General features: G+C 44.2%; 1 protein-coding gene across 1 annotated transcript in view; it reads left to right on the top strand.

Moving 5' to 3' along the window:
* MADD (MAP kinase activating death domain) overlaps window positions 1-14124 on the top strand; it is a 2427721-nt gene that overhangs the window by 2224882 nt on the left and 188715 nt on the right. The window lies entirely within an intron of this gene.

The raw sequence follows: 14124 nt of genomic DNA, 5'->3' as shown, positions 1-14124 counted from the left end.
CAATTACTAATGGACACACAGATTGTGTATACTGCCTGGGGGCAGTTTATTTACAGGAGAATTGTGCCATATGGTACTCCTTTAGCTCAAGGGTACTCCAGGAGAGGAAAAATAAACTGATCTTAAAAAGGATTGATAACATCTTCCTTTACAGAAGCCCTAAAGAAGGGTCAAGGTTCACATGAAAAAGCTAATCAGCTTCAATACAGTCACCTGTATCAGACAAGACAAAATCTTCCAAGAGATTATCATCTACTTCTGAAATGTCTGAGCCATCAAAAAAGACTCCTAGAACGTCTCCAACAGGGGCTAGACCTATTAGTTCTGAGGAACCATCTACCTTGGCTCCACTGGTATCGGAGCTGTTGGTTTGCAAGTAAGGAGCCAGTCCCCTGCATTAGAGCCGGTATCCTCTACACTAAGGGCTCCATTATTGCAACTTGTAGCATCTCCAGCTCCCTCTTCTAGATCCTCCAGAAGCCTTTCTGATTTTGATTTGGATCGTGTGGTGCACAGACTGTTGAAGACACCAGTGCTGGCCAGACTTTTCCCTGAACCCACCCAGAGGCCTTTGGAGACAACTGCACCTGTTCCTTCTATTTCAATTCCTCCTATGACCTGAACAGCGGTTTTAGAGCCAGAATGCGTGGAACTGATTGTGGTGGAACTGTTGGAACCAAGACCTGCACCAGGATCTTCGGCTCCAACTACCTCGGTGCCATCTGAGGGTTCTAGGTGCCAACACTCGCCAGTCGGGTCCTGGGAGGAGAGTCGGGCCGAGTTTTTGTCTGATCCCATCTTACCTCTGTTCACGTGAGCTTGGCTCTTACATCCGCTTCAGAGCCTACCCCCGTGGTGCAGAGAGGAACTCTTGGTTCTGCGGAGCCAGAAGGTTCTTTGCATCATGGGCGGGGGGGCCTTTGAAGCTATGAGGAGAGCACTGTCCTCAGAGACAGCCCCACATTCGGGTTCAACCATTCCTCCCCATAGTGCATTGGTGTCCATCTCCGCACAACCAATCCCGCACAGGCATAGAGACCCATAGCCTCAGGATGCCCCAGTGGGCAGGCCCTGCTCTTCCGAAACCTCTCTGGAATACCCTTCTAAAGAGGTCCCCCGGAAGAGATCATGCAAGAGGAAGCATTTGAACTCCCCGCAGGAGTCTCCAGGCACAGTGGAGCCCGTCCCTAGGAGGCCGAATAAGTTCATAACTTCTCTGGAGGATAAAACTTTTTTGACAAAAGGTGTTCCTGTAGATGCTATGATGGCGGCAGCCACTAAAACGGAGTTATCGGAAACATGCACTTCTGTTCATCCCACGAACAAAGACTCGCACATGATGGACAGATACGGAAAGCACGTTTTCCTCAGCAACCTTTAAACTCAGGTCCCTGAATTACCTAACCCACTTCACTGGACTACAGAGACATTTCCTGAAAGAGCTTGGAGACGCTCTCCAGGATTCAGTAGCTGAGGGGATAACAGAAAAGCTATCATCCCAGCTCTCCACCCTTAAATCTGTAGTGAACTCATCCATGAGGCTAATTTCTTATGGAGCCAATGGAGCGAGTAGGTCAGCTGGTTCAGGAATTGCCCTAAAGAGACATTCCTGAATGTGCTACTGTAATTTCGTGGAGCCCTTCAAGTCATCCTTTATTAACACCCGTCTCTTTAGGCCTAAGGTAAAAGAGACACTAACCAGGTGTAAACAGGAAGGAAAAACTCTCTCTGCTGTCGAAGTCCATTTTTCCACTCCTTCTAAGGTCAGAAGGGGAGAAGGATGTGGTTTCAAAAATCCCAGAGAGTTTTTTATGAAACACGTGGTGAACCTTCCTCCAGGGGCAGAGGAGGAGGTAATAATGGAAGATGCCGACCACGCGGCAGAGGGGTCTGCAGAACCAGGGCGATCAGGAATCCTTTTTCGGTAAGCCCTTCCAGCTCTCCTGAAAGGAAGCCCGTCTATCCCACTTTGGAAGTAGTTGGGTGACGCTTATCTTTGTACCCAGACGCTTGGCTAAAAATAACAAAAGACAAGTGGGTACAAAGCATCATATCCAGAGGTTACTCAATACCCTTTTCAGTGCCACCTCCACAAAGCAAAAAGATCCCAGATGTTCCACCCAATCACAGGGATCAAGCAACCACAGAAGTTGCTAGAAATAGAGTCCACAATCAGTCCCCACAGACCAGGTAGGATCCAGGACCTACTCAAGGTTCTTTTTGGTTCCAAAGAAAACAGGGGACTGGAGACAGATATTGGATCTCAGCAGACTGAACAAGTCAGTAAAAAAGATGAAGTTCTGGATGGTCACACCGCAGTCGATACTTCTCTTTCTGGGAAAAGACAATTGAATGTGCTCTATAGACTTCCAGGATGCGTACCACCACATAAAAATGGACAGGCCATCCAGGAGTCATCTGCGCTTTTGGCTGGGAGCTAGTCACTACCAGTTTTGAGCTCTGCCGTTTGGCCTCACTACAGCCCCCAGAGTGTTCAAATGCATGGCAGTAGTTATGGCTCACCTGAGGTGTTCAGGATTCTGAGTGTTTCTGTACCTAGATGACTGGTTCCTAACAGCCACCACCAAGCAGCTACTAATGCAAGCAAAGGACACCACCTTACAACTCTTTACCCAGTTAGGAATTACCATCAACTATGAAAAGTCTGCCTTATTGCAATCTCAACATATCATTTTTATAGGCGCATAATTGAAGACAACTACAATGACCGTAAAGTTCCCAGTAGAAAGGATACACTCTCTTAGAATGCAAGTGTTGGATCTCCTGTTCAAAGCAAAAGTCCAAGCAAAGGAAGTTTGAAAGTACTGGGCACAATGGCTGTGGCGATCAATGTAATTCCTCTTGCTCTTATGTACGAGAATTCTATAAGGGCTTCTTTTCACTCAGTAGGTCCATACAGGAACTTCCAATGTCTCGCCAAATAATACTGAGACAATTGTGCAAAGAAGACGTACGTTGATGGCTTCACTCAGACCAAATGACAATAGGCCGACCTATTATTCTTCTGGCCCCAGTAGCCACGGTGACCACAGAAGCTTCCCAGATGGGGGTGGCATTATCAGGGAAGAACAGCCCAAGGCACGTGGAAAGATCACGAGGCTCACTTGCATATCAGTGTCCTAGAGATGAGAGTGGTGCTTCTATTGTTGCAAGCATTCCAGGACTCTCTCTACCTTTAGGAACAATTGCAGTCCAGACAGACAATATGTCAGTTGTATGGTACATAAACAAGGAGGAACCAAGTCTTACCCCCTGTGTCGAGAGGCCCTGAGAGTATGGCAGTGGGCAACGTCCTCCCAACGCTTTCTAGTAGCAATGCACATCCCGAAGTCCAAAGTTGTTGTGGACAAACTCAGCAGAGAAATACTGCTGCCTCATGAGTAGTCCGTCAAACAAGTAGTAGTGGAAATGATTTTCCAGAAATGGGGTCAACCTTGCTGCGATCTCTTTGCCACGCCCACAAACATAAAATGCAGAAACTACTTTGCCCCGATTCCCCCTCCGGGGAAGTCCCCAAGGGATGCACTGGTGCACGATTGGCCCCCGGGACTTCTCTATGCTTTTCCACCTTTTCCTTTAATACCCAAAGTTCTCCAGAAAGCCAACGCATTGGGAAAGATCTTAATTCTGATAGCTCCTTACTGGCTTCGTCAAATTTGGTTCTCCTCCTTACAGCCTCATTTTCAGGAGGATCCCTGGATCCTGGACCTAGTACCGGAGCTTCTGATTCATTCATCGGGAATTTCTCATCCATCCCTTCAAACCCTCAAGTTGACAGCTTGGCTGCTCCAATTCCAAATATAACCAGGCTACAAAATCTTTCATCCACTACACGACGCATTTTAATATCTTCTCATAAGACATCAACAAGAAGTTTATATCTTAGTAAATGGAAAAGATTTGCAGTTTGGGCTTTAGAGAATCAAACTGATCCTTATTCAGCATCTATCCCTTCTATTCTGGAATTCCTATCAAAGATTTTTAAAGAAGGGGCTGCAGCAGCTACTATCAGAGTCCAATTAGCAGCAATTTCAAATTTCCGCCTTGGAGACAAAGGATCGAATATTATGTTTCACAGACTGTCATAAGCTTTTCTTAGGGGCATGATTCTTCTGAGGCCACCTATTAAAGCCCCACTACCACCATGGAACCTAAATTTTGTTCTATCCAGAATAAATCTTCCCCCCCTTTGAACCTGCATCATCATGTGAATTAAAGTTCTTAACATGGAAACTATCTTTTCAGTGGCCATCACTTCAGCTAGGAGAGTATCGGAACTACAGGTGTTGTCAATCAAACCCCCGTACCTGTTGTTTCACAGTGACAGGGTATCTCTGCGTACTAATCCGTTTTTCCTGCCCAAAGTAGGTTCAGAATCCAACCCAAGTCAGTCTATCGATTTACCAGTTTTCTTCCCCAAGTATGGCAATAAGGCAGAATGTATGCTACAGCAACTTGATGTTCATAGACAATTGCGCTTCTATTTACACAGAACAAAAGAATTTAGAAAATCTGATTAACTGTGTGTCATTTTCAGATGCCAAAAAACTACCCTGTCCAGATGGCTATCAGACTACATTTCCTTTACTTATAATTCAGTAAATAAACTACCAAACAAAATAAAGGGTCATTCTACCAGGGTTGTTTCCACTTCTGCATTTCGTGTCAAGTTCATAGGTAGGGTACTAGGTTATTGGCCCTAGGGCCTATATAAGCCTACCCAAAAAGGTACCCCGGCTTTCGCCACCCAAGAAAATTATTTTCCTGTGCCCCTGTCAAGCAGAGCCACAGAAGTGATCCCCGGGGTGAATTTCCCATCCAGTCATCAAAATTTTCCGTGAAGAGCGCTAATGAGGAGCTCTGACATAGGTAGTCTGTTCCAGAGTATGGGAAGTCTCTGGGACAGGAATCTATCCTTCCAGCATGTTCTGTTTATTGTGGTGACAAGGTTTAGGTCCCTAGAGCGTGTAGCTTGGAGGGATTGGGATTTCTTTAAGTGGAGCATGTCCAACAGCTCTGGGTTTTGACAGCTTTGTATGTTAGGCAGAGATTGCCTCTGAGTAGGCGATATGCAACGGAGTAAAGCTGGAGTTTTTTTAGACTGTGTGCGTAGGGCATCTGTTTGAGGCCAGTAATCCTCTTTGTGAAGTATTTCTGCTGCTTTTCCTGTTGTTGTAGAGGTCTTGTGAGGTACATACCAAAAGGGGCGTTGTACTCTATAATGGGTCTAATGAGTGATGAGTACAGGGGAACAATGACCTCTTTTTTTCTGGATGAGAAACCTTTTGTGATGTGGTGTGCCACGTATAAAGATTTCCTGACTACTGTAGTGATGTGATTATCAAAGGAGAGACTACTGTGTCCCAAGGTCTCTTATCACACTTTCAGTGTTAAGTAGACTTCCGCCTATGTGATAGTTCATGGGTACAGAGTTTTTACCAAAGGGGATGACAATATACTTTTTGGCATTGAGCTAGAGGCCATGGCTTTGACGCCAGGCATCTGTCTCAGTGAAGCCCTTTTGTAGGATGTCCACATCGTTAGGAGTTTTGATTATGGCTCCTAGTTTGCAGTCATCTGCGAACTTAGTTAGGCAAAGACCTTCTGTGTTAGCCTGTACTTCAGAGAAGTAGATACCAAATAGGAGAAGACCCAGGACTGAACCCTGTGGTACTTCACTTGTCACTGATCTGAAGTCTGATTTGGAGTCTGCTACTTTCACAGTGTGGGTTCTGTCAGTAAGCCAGTTGACAACCTATCTTGTGACATAAGGATTTATACCTAGTTTAGTGAGTTTATCTATAATTCCAGGGTGGGTGATGGTGATGAATGCTTTGGTGAGATCTAGACAGGCTGTGTGAACCACCTTACCCTCATCTATGGCTTTGGTGACTGCTTCAAAAACGTCTATCAGGTTTAGGAGACATAATCTGCTTTTTAGAAACCTGAACAGTGTGGGGTCCAGAGTTTGGAGATCTCAAATGTCTTTGTTTATGAGATCCATGATGATATGTTCCATGGCCTTGCAGACCAGGCTCGTCAGGCTAATGGGGCGGTAGTTCCCAGGTCTGTCGTGGCTCCCCCTTTGTGGAGTGTGATAACCGTCACGATACGCCATTCAATGGGCACAAAGCCTGAGGTGAGGCTATGACTGAACATGGTACTTAGGTGGGGTGCCAGTTCATTCTGTAGTCCGTGTAGAGGGCAGCATGGGATGTTGTCACATCCCATGGATACTGTGTTCTTGGCTTTGGAGAGTGAGGTTTGTACCTGTGCAGCCATGATTACAGCAACTTTGCATTCTTCCGGTATAGAGATGGGCCCTTTAGGGGGTGAGGCGGAGTAAAGTTAGCACTGAACCTATCTGCCAGGATGTTGGCAATATCAGTTGGTTCTTTATATTTAGTGCCATTATGCTATAACTCAGAACAGATCTGAGTGTTGCCATTGAGATTCTTGACATAGCTATAGAATGCTTTGTGGTTGTCTTTAGAATCAGTGGCAATTTTATTATCATAACTAGCTTTGGAGGATTTTATGAGGGGATCTCAGCTTCTTACTGAGGCTGACCAGGGAGTTCCTCCAATCATGGGATTTTACTCTTTTTTGCAACAGTTTCTTTCTTCTGTTGTAGAGTTTGTTTATGGCAGAAGGACCACCAGATTGGCTTCGTTTTTTTGGAAGATAGCATCTTGATTCTGTTAGGGATAGCACGACCCATGCACTCGCTTATAAAGTGCATTTGTGTAGGATTCAGCAGTCGTACCTCTATTGTCCATCTGAATGGGTGACGTGAAGTTTGCCACTTCTGTCTTAAGAAGGGTGAAGTTGGCTTTGGAGAAATTTTTTATGGTTGTTTTCCTAATGGAGGGTGGGGGCAGGATGTGGATGTCTAGGGTGATTAGCTTGTGGTCGGATCTGACCAATGAGGAATTGACCTCTGGTGTGGAACACCAGTCGCCCATGTTGGTGATGACCAGGTCTAGGATATTGCTGTCCCTGGTGGGGGTGTGGATAAGTTGATCCAAGGCGTTGGAATTTATGAATTCCAGAAAACGTTGAGCAAAAGAGTTGGTGTATGAGTAGTTTTCCCAGTTAATAGTGGGGTAGTTGAAATCACCCATTATTAGGGTGTTTGGTTGTACCCTAATATTTTCCATTGTATTAAGAAAAGAGGAGTGGGAATCCTGGGGCATGGTGGGGGTCTATAGCAAGCCATAATCTGGATTGCGGTCTTGCCCAGGGTTAGTTGAACTTGGATAATCTCGGATGCATTATGCTGAGCAGCTAGCTTGGAGCTGTGGATATCCTTAATGAATATGGACACGGCTCCGCCTTTAGTGTTTCGGTCCAGGTTAGGTGGCCGAAAGGTGTGGTATGAATTATAGCCTGGTAATGTAGGGGTGCTCTCTGGAGCTTTGAACCAGGTCTCTGTTACTGCACAGATGTCTATGTTCTCCATTTTAAGGAGTGCCTCGAGTGAGTGCATTTTGAGGTTTAGACTTCTAGCATTGAGTAGCATTACCCTCAGATTTTGCTTGCTTGTACCTGTTACGGTGGTGAATTTGTCATTTAAGCCTTGCCAAAAAAGGCACTATAGGAGTGGCAAGAGCCTTTGCCAGTATCTGGAATCCCAAGGTCGACAGGTGCAGACCATCTCTGGCAAAGCATCGTGGTCTTTCGATCATGTCATTCCAGGCCGACAGCCACTGGATCCCCTTAGAATGACACTAGTAGCTTAGCCAATTGTTGAAGTCAATCATTTTGTCCTTGTACTGTGGTATCATTCTGGGTGATGGCAGGATGCTACTCGGGGCTAGGGTCATACATGCCTGGGCTACAAGATCGAAGAGCTCCTTCTTGTCTCTTTTCATGTAGTCCAGGGAGGTACTTCTCAGGTCATTCACACCAACATGGACAATGACAGAGTCATATTTGTACTACTTGTGAAGTGACCTGAGTGTGTGCGTTATGTGGCAGATCATGGCACCCGACAGGCATCTGACAGTAACTTTCTCCTTGTTTAGCCTGATGAGTGGAACATCAGTGTGCTTGACTATAGAGTCACCTATGACTAGAGTGTTGGGAACGTTATGCCTTATGGGCTGTAGTTGAGTGGCACACAGAGTTTGTGGGCTGTGTCTCATTTGGGTTGTGTTGGGGGTGGAGGTTGGTTTCATTTCTGCTTTGGAGGTCTCGGTTGTTTGGGCAGATTTTTATTGAGAGCCTCCGCGAATGTAGGCGGGTGTTTTGTGCTTCTGTGTGTGTTTTGGTGGTGTAGGTTTTGAGGGACTATGTGATGAGTGTGGTGTGGTGCAGCTGTTTAGATACCATTTTTGCAGCAGCAACTTGGGCAAGGCCTCATACCTTTATCACTCATTACAAAGTAGATTTGGCCTCCAGAGACAGGGCCCTCTTTGGGTCCACTGTGCTGAAAAATATACTCCCGTGAGCCACCAAAAAGATGGTGCTAGGGATGCTGTCCCATCAGTAAAAAATGAAGGTGAGATGGGACATCTTCAGATAAAGAAGTTGTGTACCTACCATAATGTTCAATGTGAATTGTCCATCTCAACTTCATTTTTACGCCCCGCCCTCCACCCCCGAGCGTGTGGCTTCTAATGGCTCAAGAAGTTCTGATTGCCACCTGCTTGACTTTGCCCCTATTCTGTTCCCCTAATTACTAGGGAATGATATATATATATATATATATATATATATATATATATGTACACACACACACACGCACACACACACACACACACACATATATATATATATATATATATATGGGTCTATGTTGCTTTATCGAAAATATGGTTCATCGAACCGTATTTTCGATAACTCACTTCCGCAAAAGTGCATTCTATCGAAAATGTGCTCTCGTGGAACAAAAAAAAAAGTAAAAAAAAAAAAACAGTATTATGCAGAGGGGCACTCCCCATGTGGGGGCTCTGCCCCCCACACCCCCCTACTTTAATGTTCTCACTCTGAGATCGCACTGCAGTGAGGAAAAGGGAGTATTCCCTCATCACCATCTCCGCAATAGTTGGCTTAGTTGTACATCAACACTACTCGATGTACAACTAACATTACATGTAAACAGCATGTTTTTCTTTTTTTTTTTTCTTTTTCTTTAGCGAAAGTGCATTTTTGATAAAATGCACTTTCGATAAAGTGGGTCTGCAAAAGTACAGTTCAATGAACTGCACATTCGATGTTCTGACTAGGACCCATAGATAGATAGATATATATATATATTTATATATATATATATATATATATATATATATATATATATATATATATATATATATATATTGGCATGTTGGTGGAGTGAACAGAGGGGATGAGGAAGTGATGGGTAGGTATGGTGTTAAGGAGAGGAATGCAGAAGGTCAGATGATTGTGGAGTTTGCGAAAAGGATGGACATAGCTGTGGTGAATACGTATTTTAAGAAGAGGGAGGAGCATAGGGTGACGTACAAGAGTGGAAGAAGATGCACACAGGTGGATTATATCCTATGTAGGAGGGCCAGTCTGAAGGAGATTGGAGACTGTAAAGTGGTGACAGGGGAAAGTGTAGTTAAGCAGCATTGAATGGTGGTCTTTAGGATGACGTTGGTGATCAAGAAGAAGAGTAGGAGTGTGAAAGCATTGCCAAGGATTAAATGGTGGAAGTTAAAAAAGGGTGATTGTGAGGTGGAGTTCAGGGAAGAGTTAAGACAGGCACTGGGAGACAGTGAAGAGTTACCGAATAGCTGGGTAACTACAGCAGAGCTAGTAAGGGAGACTGCTAGAAAGGTGCTTGGTGTGACGTCTGGACAGAGGAAGGAGGACAGGGAGACCTGGTGGTGGAATGAGGAAGTACAGGAGAGTATACAGAGGAAGAGGCTGGCGAAGAAGAAGTGGGATGTCAAAGAGATGAAGAAAGTAGACATTAGTATAAGGAGATGAGATGCATGGCAAAGAGAGAGGTGGCGAAGGCTAAGGATAAGGCATATGGAGAGTTGTATGAGAGACTGGACACTAAAGAGGGAGAAAAGGACCTGTACCAATTGGCTAGACAGAGGGACAGAGCTGGGAAAGATGTGCAGCAGGTAAGGGTGATAAAGGATAGTGAGGGAAACGTACTCAAAAGTGAGGAGAGTGTGTTGAGTAGATGGAAGGAGTACTTTGAAGGGCTGATGAATGAAGAGAATGAGAGAGAGAGAATGTTGGATGATATGGGGATAGTGAATCAGGAAGTGAAACAGATTAGGAAGGAGGAAGTAAGGACAGCTATGAAGAGGATGAAGAATGGAAAGGCTGTTGGCCCAGATGACATACCAGTGGAAGCATGGAGGTGCTTAGGAGAAATGGCAGTGGAATTTTTAACCAGATTATTTAATGAAATTTTGGAAAGTTAGAGGATGCCTGAGGAATGGAGAAAGTGTTTTGGTACCTATCTTTAAGAATAAGGGTGATGTGCAGAGCTGCAGTAACTACAGAGGGATAAAATTGATCAGTCACAGCTTGAAGTTATGGGAAAGAGTAGTGGAAGCTAGGTTAAGAAGGGAGGTGATGATTAGTGATCAGCAGTATGGTTTCATGCCAGGAAAGAGCACTACAGATGCAATGTTTGCTCTGAGAGTGTTCGAGAAATACAGAGAAGGTCAGAAGGAGTTTCATTGTGTCTTTGTGACTTAGAGAAAGCATATGACAGGGTGCCTTGAGAGGGGTTATGGTATTGTATGAGGAAGTCGGGAGTGGCAGAGAAGTATGTAAGAGTGGTACAGGATATGTACGAGGGTAGTGTGACATTGGTGAGGACTGCGGTGGGAGTGACAGATATGTTTAAGGTGGAGGTGGGATTACATCAAGGATCAGCTCTGAGCCCTTTCTGATTTGCAATGGTAATGGACAGGGTTGACAGATGAAATCAGACAGGAAGCCCCGTTGACTATGATGTTTGCAGATGACATTTTGATATGTAGTGAGACTAGGGACCAGGTTGAGGATACCCTGGAGAGGTGGAGATGTGCTTTAGAGAGGAGAGGAATGAAGGTCAGCAGGGCTAAAACAGAATATGTGTGTGTAAATGAGAGGGAGGGTAGAGGAATGGTGAGGATGCAGGGAGTAGAGTTGGTAAAGGTGGATGAGTTTAAGTACTTGGGATCAACAGTTCAGAGTAATGGTGAGTGTAGAAGAAAGGTGAAGAAGAGAGTACAGGCAGGGTGGAATGGGTGGAAAAGAGTGTCAGGAGTGATTTCTGACAGACGGGTACCAGTAAGAGTGAAAAGGAAGGTCTACAAGAGGGTAGTGAGATCAGCTATGTTATATGGGTTGGAGACGGTGGCATTGATAAAAAGACAAGAGTCAGAGCTGGATGTGGCAGAGTTAAAGATGTTAAAGATTTGCACTGGGTGTGACTAGGATGGACAGGATTAAGAATCAGTATATTAGGGGGTCAGTTCAGGTTGGACAGTTTGGAGACAAAGCAAGAGAGGCAAGATTGCGTTAGTTTGGACATGTGCTGAGAAGGGATGCTGGGTATATTGGGAAAAGGGTGTTAAGGATTAAGCTGCCAGGTAACAGGAAGGCCTAAGATAAGGTTTATGGATGTGGTGAGAGAGGACATGCAGGCGGTTGGTGTGAAAGAGCATGATGCAGAGGACAGGAAGAAATGGAAGCAGATGATCCGCTGTGGCGACCTGTAATGTGAACAGCCGAGATTTGGGGAAGGCAGTAGAGCTTCATGGGATAGGAAATAGGCCATGAGCTGTTTGAAGACCTCAAGCTTGTAAAAACAGCCGAGTTGGTACTGAGGATCGGTTCCGAACCCGCAACAGTAAAGAATGAAGGTAAGATGGACAACTCACATGGAACGTTATGGTAGGTACATAACTTTTTTTTAAAAGATATACACGCACACAAAAATACCAAATTCATATTTTCAGCTCTCTAAGCATCAGTGCTGTCATTCAGATGGGGAGGGGGGTGCAAATGGCATTTAACCCAAGTTACCAGATTACTGCTTTATACTGAAAGAAGTTTTCCAAACCCCCCCTCCCCAGGTTCCTTTCAGCGATTTCAGTAATGCCAAATAAAAATCTGTTGCTATTACTGCAAGTTTCTGAGTGTCTAGCCAGGGCATTAACATTTTGTAAAACAGATACCCTATTGTAAAGACATCCCTGGACTGACGTCAGAAGCTAGGCCAACTGTTAGTCTATCATTTTTTGTTTGTATTGTGGCATCACCATTGGAAAAAGTAGAATGCTGCTGAAGGCCAGGTTTATACCTGCCTGTGACACGATGTGAGAGCTCAGTCATGACTCTCTTCATATAGTCCAGAGAGGTACGTCTCAAGTCATTCACCCCAACATGGACTATGATGAGGTCATACTGGTACTTGTGGTTGACTGGCTTGAGTGACTTGACATATCCTGGCACCTCCAAAACAACTGGTAACTTTGCAACAGTTCCAGAAATTTTTAAGCAAGCACAGCAGAAAATGCACCAATCTCCTCCATTGGACCAGTGACACCTGACTGACTGTTAACCGTAACTCACTCCTTATCCAGCCTGTTGAGGGGAACATTGTATGTCTCACTGTGGAGTCTCCCATGATCAATGCATTAGATTTTGTGTTACGGCTTGAGGGCTTTTTTTTTTGTTGCGAGACTGGTGTGTTGTGTGTGGGTTGTATTTGCTGTGGTTATTTATTGAATTGTGTGCAAGTGGTTTCCCTTTGGTAGGCCACTGATCTTTTGGTAAGTTACTAGTGAGTATTTCTGCATATGTGGGTTTGTGTCGTGTTCTTATTTAGTTTGGATAGGGATGTGTATTTGCTGACAACCTGTTTGGCATTCAATTTGTCTTTTTTTGAGTCTTGTCTCCTTTTTCATGGTGTAACTACATCTTTCACATAAACTATTTGTTTCAAGAGTAAGTGTTTGTTAGTATACATCACACAATTGCTACATTGCCTCAAGATGCCCATGTCCATCAGGCTGGCCAGAGAGATGATGGGAAACTGCCTGTCCATGATAGCAGGTTCTTACTGTGTGTTTTATTGGGGAAGGGAATGGGTTAATTTGACAGGACTGTGGTGGCAGCTCCAAGACAACAAGAGGGACCTATTACTTTGTGTAGGCTAAGGTTGATCAATGAGATAGCACTGCTTAGTGCACAAATGAGTTGATCCTAGAGCAGCAGAAAAGCTTGGATGTTTTTCACTGACAGCTGTTTAGGGAAAAACTGAGGTTCAAGGCTTTTGCGTCTATACAGGCCACTCCTAACCGTCGCTGTACAAAGAGCAGCACCATGCAAATGTGAGGCTTAAATAAGAGCAAAGAAAAACAAGTGTTAAGCTAACTACTGATCAGGAAAGCACACAGTAAGCCTTCAACCAGTAATCCCCAACTCAGACAAGTTAGATTAGCACATTTCTGCCACGAGTGCAGAAACAAAACCCTTCTTAATGTAAAATAGCTGGTTTGGAGCCCAAGTGTAACAGGATCACACAAACTACCTACAACTATCAGATACAATGTAGTAATAATTAACTACTTAAAGCAATATTAGACAGTACAGTTACATATACACAGACATATATGTGTGTTTGTGTATGTGTGTGTGTGTATATATATATATATATATATATATATATATATATATATATGTGTGTGTGTGTGTGTGTGTATATATATATATTTGTGTGTAAATATATATATATATATATATATATCAAATAACTTATGAAACTGCTAAAATACAGCCAGAATTTATGAGAAGTGCAAAAAATACTTATTTTTGTCTTTGCTTTCATCTGAAGCAATCCATTACTGAAATCTGTAGTGAAGTCTCCAAACGAATAGTGGCTCTGAGTATGTTTGCCAAAGCCCGCACAAGCACCAGGCTTAAGTACTTGCAAAGAGGAACTACAACCAATCAGAAAAGCACACAATAAGCCTTCCAGCAGCAGTCTCCCAACGCAGACAGGTTAGATCAGCACACTTCTACCACAGTAGTGCAGATAAACACCTTCTTATTGTAGAATAGCTCGTTTGGAGCCCAAGTGTAACAAAGTCAGAGAAAGTACTTACAACAGGCGTAATG

Source organism: Protopterus annectens, chromosome 9.part0 (genome assembly GCF_019279795.1).
Source record: "Protopterus annectens isolate FY-2018-M chromosome 9.part0, PAN1.0, whole genome shotgun sequence".
Classification (NCBI taxonomy): domain Eukaryota; kingdom Metazoa; phylum Chordata; order Ceratodontiformes; family Protopteridae; genus Protopterus; species Protopterus annectens.
This window is presented reverse-complemented; position numbering and strand designations above follow the sequence as displayed.